Below are 13049 nucleotides of genomic sequence, written 5' to 3' on the forward strand. Positions count from 1 at the left end.
GAGAGCCTAAAAGTAGTAGATCAGAAAGGCACAGAGACACTATACAGTAACAGTCACCTTACAGACTAATAATGGCACTACATTCATATCTCTCAATAGTTACCCTGAATGTTAATGGGCTAAATGCCCCAATCAAAAGACACAGGGTATCAGAATGGATAAAAAAACAAAACCCATCAGTATGTTGCCTACAAGAAACTCATTTTAGACGCGAAGACACCTCCAGATTTAAAGTGAGGGGGTGGAAAACAATTTACCATGCTAATGGGCATCAGAAGAAAGCTGGGGTGCCAATCCTTATATCAGATCAATTAGATTTTAAGCCAAAGACTATAATAAGAGATGAGGAAGGACACTATATCCTACTCAAAGGGTCTGTCCAACAAGAAGATCTAACAATTTTCAGTATCTATGCCCCTAACGTGGGAGCACCAACTATATCAACCAATTAATAACAAAATCAAAGAAACACATCAATAATAATACAATAATAGTAGGGGACTTGAACACTCCCCTCACTGAAATGGACAGATCATCCAAGCAAAAGATCAACAAGGAAATAAAGGCTTTAAATGACACACTGGACCAGATGGACATCACAGATATATTCAGAACATTTCATCCCAAAGCAACAGAATATACATTCTACTCTAGTGCACATGGAACCTTCTCCAGAAGAGATCACATCCTGGGTAACAAATCAGGTCTCAACTGGTATCAAAAGATTAGGATCATTCCCTGCATATTTTCAGACCACAATGCTCTGAAGCTAGAACTCAATCACAAGAGGAAAGCTGGAAAGAACCCAAATACATGGAGACTAAACAGCATCCTTCTAAAGAATGAATGGGTCAACCAGGAAATTAAAGAAGAATTGAAAAAATCCATGGAAACAAATGATAATGAAAACACAACAGTTCAAAATCTGTGGGACACAGCAAAGGCAGTCCTGAGAGGAAAATATATAGCGGTACAAGCCTTTCTCAAGAAACAAGAAAGGTCTCAAGTACACAACCTAACCCTACACATAAAGGAGCTGGAAAAAGAACAAGAAAGAAACCCTAAACCCAGCAGGAGAAGAGAAATCATAAAGATCAGAGCAGAAATCAATGAAATAGAAACCAAAAAAAAACAAAAAACAAAAAACAATAGAAAAAAATCAATGAAACTAGGAGCTGGTTCTTTGAAAGAATCAATAAGATTGATAAACCCCTGGCCAGACTCATCAAAAAGACAAGAGAAAGGACCCAAATAAATAAAATCATGAATGAAAGAGGAGAGATCACAACTAACACCAAAGAAATACAGACAATTATAAGAACATACTATGAGCAACTCTACGCCAACAAATTTGACAATCTGGAAGAAATGGACACATTCCTAGAGACATATAAACTACCACAACTGAACCAGGAAGAAATAGAAAACCTGAACAGGCCCATAACCAGTAAGGAGATTGAAACAGTCATCAAAAATCTCCAAACAAACAAAAACCCAGGGCCAGACGGCTTCCCAGGGGAATTCTACCAAACATTTAAAGAAGAACTCATTCCTATTCTCCTGAAACTGTTCCAAAAAATAGAAATGGAAGGAAAACTTCCAAACTCATTCTATGAGGCCAGCATCACCTTGATCCCAAAACCAGACAAGGATCCCACCAAAAAAGAGAACTACAGACCAATATCCTTGATGAACACAGATGCAAAAATTCTCGCCAAAATACTAGCCAATAGGATTCAACACGATCAAGTGGGATTTATTCCAGGGCTGCAGGGTTGGTTCAACATCCACAAATCAATCAATGTGATACAACACATTAATAAAAGAAAGAACAAGAACCATATGATACTCTCAATAGATGCTGAAAAAGCATTTGACAAAGTACAGCATCCCTTCCTGATCAAAACTCTTCAAAGTGTAGGGATAGAGGGCACATACCTCAATATTATCAAACCCATCTATGAAAAACCCACCGCAAATATCATTCTCAATGGAGAAAAACTGAAAGCTTTTACGCTAAGGTCAGGAACACGGCAGGGATGTCCATTATCCTGCTATTCAACATAATACTAGAAGTCCTAGCCTCAGCAATCAGACAACAAAAAGAAATTAAAGGCATCCAAATCGGTAAAGAAGAAGTCAAACTATCACTCTTGGCAGATGATATGATACTATATGTGGAAAACCCAAAAGACTCCACTCCAAAACTGCTAGAACTTGTACAGGAATTCAGTAAAGTGTCAGGATATAAAATCAATGCACAGAAATCAGTTGCATTTCTGTACACCAACAACAAGACAGAAGAAAGAGAAATTAAGGAGTCAATCCCATTTACGATTGTACCCAAAACTATAAGATACCTAGGAATACACCTAACCAAAGAGGCTAAGAATCTACACACAGAAAATTATAAAGTACTCATGAAAGAAATTGAGGAAGACACAAAAAAATGGAAAAATGTTCCATGCTCCTGGATTGGAAGAATAAATATTGTGAAAATATCCATGCTACCTAAAGCAATCTACACATTTAATGCAATCCCTATCAAAATACCATCCATTTTTTTCAAAGAAATGGAACAAATAATCCTAAAATTTATATGGAATCAGAAAAGACCTCGAATAGCCAAAGGAATATTGAAAAAGAAAGCCAAAGTTGGTGGCATCACAATTCCGGACTTCAAGCTCTATTACAAAGCTGTCATCATCAAGACCGCATGGTACTGGCACAAAAACAGACACAAAGATCAGTGGAACAGAATAGAGAGCCCAGAAATAGACCCTCAACTCTATGGTCAACTAATCTTCGACAAAGCAGGAAAGAATGTCCAATGGAAAAAAGACAGCCTCTCCAATAAATGGTGCTGGGAAATTTGGACAGCCACATGCAGAAAAATGAAATTGGACCACTTCCTTACACCACACACGAAAATAGACTCCAAATGGATGAAGGACCTCAATGTGAGAAAGGAATCCATCAAAATCCTTGAGGAGAATGAGGCTTCGACCTCAGCCGTAGCAACATCTTCCTAGGAACAACGGCAAAGGCAAGGGAAGCAAGGGCAAAAATGAACTATTGGGATTTCATCAAGATCAAAAGCTTTTGCACAGCAAAGGAAACAGTTTACAAAACCAAACGACAACTGACAGAATGGGAGAAGATATTTGCAAACGACATATCAGATAAAGGGCTAGGATCCAAAATCTATAAGGAACTTAGCAAACTCAACACCCAAAGAACAAACAATCCAATCAAGAAATGGGCAGAGGACATGAACAGACATTTCTGCAAAGAAGACATCCAGATGACCAACAGACACATGAAAAAGTGCTCCACGTCACTTGGCATCAGGGAAATACAAATCAAAACCACAATGAGATATCACCTCACACCAGTCAGAATGGCTAAAATGAACAAGTCAGGAAATGACAGATGCTGGTGAGGATGCGGAGAAAGGGGAACCCTCCTCCACTGTTGGTGGGAATGCAAGCTGGTGCAACCACTCTGGAAAACAGCATGGAGGTTCCTCAAAATGTTGAAAATAGAACTACCCTATGACCCAGCAATTGCACTACGGGGTATTTACCCTAAAGATACAAACATAGTGATCCGAAGGGGCACGTGTACCCGAATATTTATAGCAGCAATGTCTACAATAGCCAAACTATGGAAAGAACCTAGATGTCCATCAACAGATGAATGGATAAAGAAGATGTGGTATATATACACAATGGAATACCATGCAGCCATCAAAAGAAATGAAATCTTGCCATTTGCGACGATGTGGATGGAACTAGAGCGTATCATGCTTAGTGAAATAAGTCAATCGGAGAAAGACAACTATCATATGATCTCCCTGATATGAGGACATGGAGAAGCAACATGGGGGGTTAGGGGGATAGGAGAAGAATAAATGAAACAAGATGGAATTGGGAGGGAGACAAACCATAAGTGACTCTCAATCTCACAAAACAAACTGGGGGTTGCTGGGGGGAGGTGGGATTGGGAGAGGGGGAGGGGGCTATGGACATTGGGGAGGGGAGGCGAACCATAAGAGACTATGGACTCTGAAAAACAACCTGAGGGTTTTGAAGGGTTAGGGGTGGGAGGTTGGGGTAACAGGTGGTGGGTAATGGGGAGGGCACGTTTTGCATGGAGCACTGGGTGTTGTGCAAAAACAATGAATACTGTTACGCTGAAAAAATAAATAAAATGGAAAAAAAATAGACATAAAACATACAGAAAATTAGCAAAGATGGCAAATGTACATCCTATCCTATCAGTAATCACATTAAATGTAAATGTATTAAACTCTTCAATTAAAAGCAGGGAGAGGCAGAATGGATTTAGAATAAAATATTATCAAACTATACGTCATCTACATATTATATATATATTTTAAATTCAAAGAAAAAAATAGGTCAAAGTAGAAGGACAAAAAAAGATATAGAATGCCAAAAGTAACCGAAAAAGAGAGTGCCTATACTGATATCAGAGAAAATGCCTTTAGAACAAAAATTGTTACTAGAGATAAAGGAGTTTTTCATGATGAAAGGGCCAATCTGTCAAGAAGATCTAACAGTCATAACCTATTATGCACCTAAGTACAGAGCTCCAAAACACATAAAACAAAAGTGATCAAAACTGAAGGGAGAAGTGGATTAATTCAACAATAATAATTATAGATTTCAAGACTCCATTTTCTTTTTTTTAAATTTTTTTTATTTATAAAGATTGTATTTATTTATTTGACAGAGACAGAAACAATGAGAGGGGAAATACAAGAAGGGGGAGTGGGAGAGGGAGAAGCAAGGTTCCTGCTTAATGGGGAGCCCCATGTGAGGCTCGATCCCATGTCTCTGGGATCATGACCTGGGCTGAAGGCCGATGCATAACGACTGAGCCACCCAGGAGCCCCAAGACTCCATTTTCAATAATGGATAGAACTAAGAAGAGGATAAACAACGAAAGAGAAGACATAAATAACAGTATATACCAGCTACCTAACAGATACTCATGGAACACTCCAACACCCAGTGATAGAAGAATATATCTTCTCAAGTGCACATGAGACATTCTCCAGGACAGATTGTATATTAGGCTGTAACACGAGTCTCAACATGTTTAAAAGGAATAAAATCATACAATGTATTTTCTCCAACTATAATGGAATGAAATTAGAAAGCAATAACTAAAGGAATGGGAAATTCACAAATATGTAGAAATCATAAATGGGTCAAAGAAGAAATCACAAAAAATTTTAGAAAATTCTTCGAGGTGAATAGAATGAAAACACAACATACCAAAACTTATAGAACAGTGAAAGCAGTGCTGGGGGGAAATTTATAGCTGCATATTCAGTACATTTAAAATGGTCTCAAATGAATAACCTAATCTTCCATGTTAAGAAATTAGAAAAGTAAGAGGAAGCCAAACCTAATGTAGGCATAAAGAGGGCATTATAAGGATTAGAGTGGAAATAAATGAAATAGGGGATAGAAAACCAATAGAAAAAAATTAACAAACCCCAAAGTTGTATATTTAAAAAGACAACAAATCTAATTAATAAGCCTTTAGCTAAATTGATCAAGAGTAAAAAAAAGAAGGCTCAACTAAATCAGAATGAAAGAGAAATATTACTACGAATCTTATAGGTAAACTTATAGTAATAAAAGGTACTATAAAAGAGAATACTATGAAAAACTATATGTCAACAGATAGGATAACCTACACAAAATACATAAATTCCTAGAAATACACAAATTACCAAAATGGACTCAAAAAGAAACAAGGCAATCTGACCTATAAAAAGAGATTGAATTAGTAATTTAAGAAGTACCCACGAAGAAAAGCCCAGGCCTAGATGGTCTCACACTGTTGAATTCTACCAAACAGTTGAAGATCAATACCAAACCTTCATAAATTCTTTCATAAAAATAGAAGATGGACTCTTTTCCTCTCCAGCTGCTTGAAGCTCGGCCGTCATCATGAACAACACAGTAACTATCTGGACCAGGAAATTCATGACCAACTGACTACTTCAGCGCAAACAAATGGTTATTGATGTCCTTTATTCCGAAAAGGCAACAGTATCTAAGACAGAAATTCGGGAAAAACTAGCCAAAATGTACAAGATTACACCAGATGCCATATTTGTATTTGGATTCAGAACCCATTTTGGTGGTGGCAAGACAATTGACTTTGGCATGACTTATGATTCCTTGGATTATGCAAAGAAAATGAACCCGAACACAGACTTGCAAGACATGGTCTGTATGAGAAGAAGACCTCAAGAAGACAGTGAAAAGCAAGCAAGAACAGAATGAAGAAAGTAAAGGGGACTGCAAAACTCAATGCTGGTGCTGGCAAAAAGTGAGCTGGAGATTGGACAACAGAAGGAGTAAAGATGCTGCAGTGGCTTCATCTGTGGTGATTGTGCAGATTCTTCATGAGAGGATTAATAAACTAAGAATGTTAATGTGTAAAAAAAAAAAAAAAAAAAGATAGAATAGTTCCAAAGCCATTCATTCTGTAAGGTCAACATTACCCTGATTTCAAAATCAGTCAAAGATATCACAAGGAAGAAAAATAAAAACCCAGATCCCTTATGAATATAGATATAAAAATCCTTAACAAAATACTAGCAAATTGAATCTATCATCATATTTAGAAGAGTATACACCATGACCAAGTGTGATTTATCCTAGGAATACAAGATAGGCTCAACATACAAGAATTAATCAAATCAATAATGTAATATACTCTATGAATTGCATAAGGAAAAAATTTGATATGATCACCTCAACAGGTGCAGAAAAAGCATTTGACAAACTTGAACATCCACCAATGTGGTAATGGAATGTAAGTTCCTCAACCTGATAAAGATCATCTAATGGAAAACCCACTGCTAACATCATACTTAATGATGGACACTGAAATCTTCCCCCTTCAAACTGGGCAAAAGAGAAGGATATCTACTCTTACTATTTCTATTCAACACTGTACTAGAGATTTCAGCCAAGGCAATTAGGCAAGAAAATGGAATAAAAGCCAGATAAGAATGAGATAAAGCTATCTTTATTCTCAGGTGACACAATATTATATACAGAAAAACCTAAGGAATATATTTAAAAAACTATCATAGAGGTAACTAGTTCAGTAAGACTGAAGGACAGTAGATCAATATATAAAAATTTCTTATTCCTATACACTAGCAACAATCAAAAATAAAATTTAAAAAGTAACTCCATTCACAATGTTATAAAAAAAAACCTTAGAAATAAGCTTAATAAATAGAATGAATCTGGAAGATTCACACTTCCTAATTTCAAAATTTACTGCAAAGTTCAACAAATCAAGACCGCCTTAAGACTAGTATAAAGAAAGATATACAGAACAATGGAACAGAACTCAGAGTCTAGAAATAAGTCCATATATCTATAGTCAACTGATTTTTCACAAAGGTGCCAAGACCATTCAATGGGGCAATTGGGTATCCATGGGAAAAAGAATGAATCTAGGTACCTATGCCACACTGTGTAGAAAAATCAACTCAAAATGTGAAGACCCAAAGTATGAGCTAAAACTATAAAACTCTTAGAAGGAAACAGTATACATCTGCGTGACTCTTGATTAGGCAATAGTTCTTTAGATTTGATACCTAAAAACAAGCAACAAAAGAAAAAATAAATTGGACTTAATAAAAATTAAAAACTTATTCATTTGAGGATACTAACAAAAAAATGAAGACAACTTACAGATGGGAGAAATATTTGCAAATCATAATATACCTAGTAAGGATCTAGTATCCAGAATATATAGAGGAAACCTAAATAAACAATAAAAGAAAACAACAAATAAAAATGATAAGAGAATAAGTATTTCTTAGAGAAAGCATTATTTCTCCACAGGAAGAGAATGAATATTTCTCCACAGAAAGTATAGAAATGCCCAATAAACACATGAAAAGATGTTCATCATCATCAGTCACCAGGAGAATACAAATCAAAACCATGGCTATTACATCACATGCGCTGGAATGGCTATAACAACAAAAAAAATGTGGACAAGTAACAGCAAGAATGTGGAGAAATGCAATCTTCCTATGTTGTTGGTGGAAATGTACAATGGTGCTGCCATTTTTCAAAAACAGTTTGGTAATTCCTCAAAAACTTAAAACATAAGAGTTACCATTTGATTCAGCAATTCAACTCCTAAGTATATGCCCACGAGAAATGAAAACACATGTCCATACAAAACTGTAGCAACTTCATAAGCAGAAAAACTTCAGAGCAGCATTATTTATAATACTAAAAAGTGGAAACAACACAAAAGTTCATCAACTGATGAATGGATAAAGAAAATGTGGTATATTCACATGGTGTAATATTATCTGGTTACAAAGGTATGAACTACTGATATATAATATAATAAACTCTGAAAACATTTTGTTAAGTCAAAGAAGCCAGACAGGAAAGGTCACATAACGTATGGTCCCATTTATATGAAAGGTCAGAATAGGCAAATTTATTAGCCATGAAATAGTTATTTGTTGCTAGGTTCAAGGAGGAAGGAAGAATGGATAATGACTGCTAATGGATATGGAATTTGGGGAAGTAAAGAAAATATTCTGGCATTACTGGTGACTGATGAACGACTTCATAAATGTACTAAAAGAAACCCACTGAATTGTGCAATTTTAAAACAGTGAATTTATGTGATTTTTTAGCTCAAAAGATAGAATCTAAAAAGCTAAACAAAAATTTTTAATTTCACCCATCTGTGAATAATTTTCTTAATCTATGACATACAGTAAATTGAGATTTTTTTGCAGCTACATAAATCTGCATCATATGCTTTAAGATAGAAGTGGAAGTGACTCATTTGTTGGGATATGAGCTAGCCAATCATATTATCTTAGTAAGGTTTCACTGTTCTCAAATCATTAAGACATACGTAGTCTTCAAAAATAACAAAATGTTTTTTCTGTGTTAAAAATAGCTCTAAACCAGGGGTGCCTGGGTGGCTCAGTGGGTTAAAAAGCCTCTGCCTTCGGCTCAGGTCATGATCCCACGGTCCTGGGATTGAGCCCCACATCGGGCTCTCTGCTCCGCGGGGCCGCGGGGAGCCTGCTTCCTCCAATCTCTCTCTGCCTGCCTCTCTGCCTACTTGTGATCTCTGTCTGTCAGATAAATAAATAAAATCTTAAAAAAAAAAAAGCTCTAAACCACAGAATAGATGGAATGTAGAACTGTTAATTTTCTTAGATGTGATAAAAATATTAGAGTTATAACTAACTGTCTTTATCCTTAGGCATATCCACAACTTACTTTCATATGGTATAGGAAAAAAACTTAAATCTAGGTGGAGAATATCTGGATATTCTTATATTATTCTTTCAAATGACCCAGCAACTGCACTAGTGGGTATTTACCCAAAAGATACAGAGGTAGTGAAAAGGGGGCCATATGCACCCCAATGTTCAAGCAGCAATGTCCACAACAGCCAAACTGTGGAAAGAGCCAAGATGCCCCAATGAATGGATAAGGAAGATGAATGAATGGATAAGGAAGATGGCTAATATTCCATCAGAAAGGATGAATACCCAACTTTTGCATCAACATGGATGGGACTGGAGGAGATTATGCTAAGTAAAATAAGTCAAGTGCGAAAAGTCAATTATCATATGGTTTCATTTATTTGTGGAACATAAGGAATAACATGGAGGACATTAGGAGAAGGAAGGGAAAAATGAAGGGGGAGAAATCGTAGTGGGAGACGAACCATGAGAGACTATGGACTCTGAGAAACAAACTGAGGGTTTTAGAAGGGAGGGGTTGGGGGAAATGGGTGAGCCTGGTGATGGGTATTAAGGAGGGCATGGATTGCATGGAGCACTGGGTGTTATACACAAACTATGAATCATGGAGCACTACATCAAAAACTGAGGATGTACTGTATAGGGACTAACACAATAAAAATATTATTCTTTCAAAATTCTGTTACATGTGAAATTTTTTATAGTAGGATGTTAGAGAAACTGCCTTGAAAACAAAGCTATTCTTCAAAGTAGATGATGACAGTAATAAACAGAAAGTGAAGACATCTAAAAGAATAACGATATTCCCCAAATTAGGAATTTGTTAAGGTCTTGCAGTGTCTACTTGGCAAAGTCCCTGGCAGCATTACGGTTTTATAAGATGGTGAAATGTTAGTTTGCTGGTTTTCTGTTTTTCTGATGGTATCCACTATGGTTATCTTTTAGACTTGGTACAACATTGGGCTGCTCTTTCCAGGAAATAAATGGTAGTTGAAAACTTTCTATCCTGTAATATAGCTTATTTTTTCAAATATACATTCATTCATATTTGCCCACTGTGAATTTTCCTGATTAAAACGGCTTATGTGGTCTTTTCCCCCCAACCAAAATGGCTTAAGACTTTTGTTTCTATAGTTAAATCATTGTTGGCATTCTTGACTTACTAGAGCTCAGTATAATCTGCCTCTCCTCTTCCATGGTCCATGGAGGACTACCTTGCTGTACGTACTTCTCCTTTAAACATGTATTTTTTCATCCTTGTTTAATTTCCCTATCATTCAGTAAAGTGATCCAGTAAAAATAAATAAATAAACAAAAATAAATCCAAGCACACTATCTTGTTAAAGTCTTTTTGGAAAGTTAGGAGTACCCGTTAACCTTCAATCTAAACACAATAATATGACGTAAATATAACAGCAAATTTAAAAGAGTAAAATAAAAACGCTGAAACAGTGCCTATGTAATTTCTTAAGACTACTTTTATCTTAACTGCAAAAACTTCCTAGGCACATAGGATATAGTGGGGCAGAGAAGAAAAATTCCACATCAGGAATAGCCCAAGTTAGAGCTATCCAGTTAAATGAGTTTGACCTTGTCAGCATCTTTCTTCCTTTTATCCACACCTATCATTGCAGAGCTTAATTAGACAGACAAAAACAATAGAGGACATTTTTCTTAAGCTGTTATAATTCAATTTACCATTAGCATTCCTTCTCACCAAATTTTCCTTTCATTTTTTATTTTAAAAGATTTCTTTATTTTAGAAAGGAGCGGGGAGAGAAAACACACAAGCAGGGGGAGGGTAACGGGAGAGGGAGAGAGAGAATCCTCAAGCAGATTTCCCACTGAGCACAGGGACTCTGAGATCATGACCTGAGCCAAAATCAAGAGCCAACAGCTTAAATGACTGAGCCACCCAAGTGCCCCTTTTCACCAAAATTTCTGAAGTTAGGCAGCAATAAATAAAAATTCATAGATACTTTAACATATCAATTAAATTTTGAATAATTGTGTATTTTTTCAAAACAGTTCATTTCCAACCATCAAAACAGCTATTTGATAAAAAGAGGCCACTTAAAACATGCAATGAAATAAATATGAAGATTCTTGATTATTATCATTATGCTACAATTACATGGTTAATTTAGTTAACTGGCTTTTTAAGAGCATCTAGTGTATTAGCACATTAAGTGCTTTTTTAATGCTAGTCTATCATTCATACAACTAATAAATACCACCGAAAAACTAAGGACATTCAAGGTTTTAAAGAGACTTAAAATATCAGTGACACTGCTATCATCAATATATATATCTTATACACACACACACACACAGAGTCTCTGAGTCACTAGAGAATACAGAATATCTAGCTTGAACAAATTCATAGATTCAGTAAGAGCTCCAATAAAACGGGAATTGCTACAGCACTGTATGAAGCAGGTTTCTTAACAGCAACACTACTGACATCTGGAGCTGGATAGTTCTTCATTGTGGGGAACTGTCCCATGCTTTGTGGGAAGGTAAGTAGCACACTTGGTCTGCACCCTGTAATAGATGCATGCATTAAACTGCAATTGCGACAACCAAAAATGTCTCCAGGCACTGCTAAATATCCCCTGGGGGGCAATAACCCCTTCAGTTGTCAACCAATACTCTCAAGAAACAGGTGTCAACCTTGGTTTTGTGGTAAAACACTTGGTGAGCTTTTAAAACTCCCAATGTCCAGCTGCACCCCACAAAAATTAAATCAGAATATCTGGAGGGAGGGGGTAGTAAACAGACTTGTTTTGAAAGCTCCCAGGTAATTCCAATTCTTTTTTTTTTTTTTAAAGATTTTATTTATTTGACAGAGAGAGATCACAAGTAGGCAGAGAGGCAGGCAGAGAGAGAGAGAAGCAGGATCCCCACTGAGCAGAGAGCCCGATGCAGGACTCGATCCCAGGACCCTGAGATCATCACCTGAGCTGAAGGCAGCGGCTTAACCCACTGAGCCACCCAGGAGCCCGGTAATTCCAATTCTTAGTTGAAGTTGAGATCAACTACATTAAAGTGACAATTTTATCTATATAATACTCTCCCCTTTGCAGGGTAACTACGAACTCTGACAGAGTACAGGTGCATTAGAGTCTTGAGCAGACTCCATGCTGAGTATGGAGCCCATACAGGGCTCAATCTCGACTCTCAGATCATGACCTGAGCTGAGACCAAGAGTCAGATACTTAACTGACTGAGCTGCTCAGGCACCCCATCCTAACACATTTTTTAACCAAGTATTTAGAAATTCAATAGTATTGCTGCTTATGGTCAAGAAGAAGGGGGGGTGCTGTGAAGGTGAGGGAGGGGTGTAGGAGGTAAAGTAAATTAGGAATATGTTTCCAAAGATATGCAGGGATGTTGTTTCTTGGTAATAATTCCTTTCCATCAGTTGTGAGAGAAATGCATACAAATATGCAACTAATAAAGTTAATTTAAGGTTCTTCTGCATACATTTATAATGCTTTTACTATATTATCTCATCAAATTCACGGGCTTGAATTATTAAAGAACTTAATGATCTCAGCCTATAAAAGTTTAATGAAGAAAGAATGCAATGAGCTACAGAATAAACAGGAGGTGAGGGCCCAAGTCTGTTAACAGAACTGTCTCACAGATCTAGAAGTTACTCTGCCTTAGGCTGTCAGGATATTCATTTAAACTGTTTAAGTTGTCTACAAGGTGCTAGGTTACTATG

General features: G+C 36.6%; 1 protein-coding gene and 1 pseudogene across 4 annotated transcripts in view; one reads left to right on the forward strand and one right to left on the reverse strand.

Moving 5' to 3' along the window:
- RFX7 (regulatory factor X7) overlaps positions 1-13049 on the reverse strand; it is a 141024-nt gene that overhangs the window by 27777 nt on the left and 100198 nt on the right. The window lies entirely within an intron of this gene.
- On the forward strand, positions 5988-6482 carry LOC123943970 (annotated as a pseudogene).

The sequence above is a fragment of the Meles meles genome, chromosome 6 (assembly GCF_922984935.1).
Source record: "Meles meles chromosome 6, mMelMel3.1 paternal haplotype, whole genome shotgun sequence".
Classification (NCBI taxonomy): Eukaryota; Metazoa; Chordata; class Mammalia; order Carnivora; family Mustelidae; genus Meles; species Meles meles.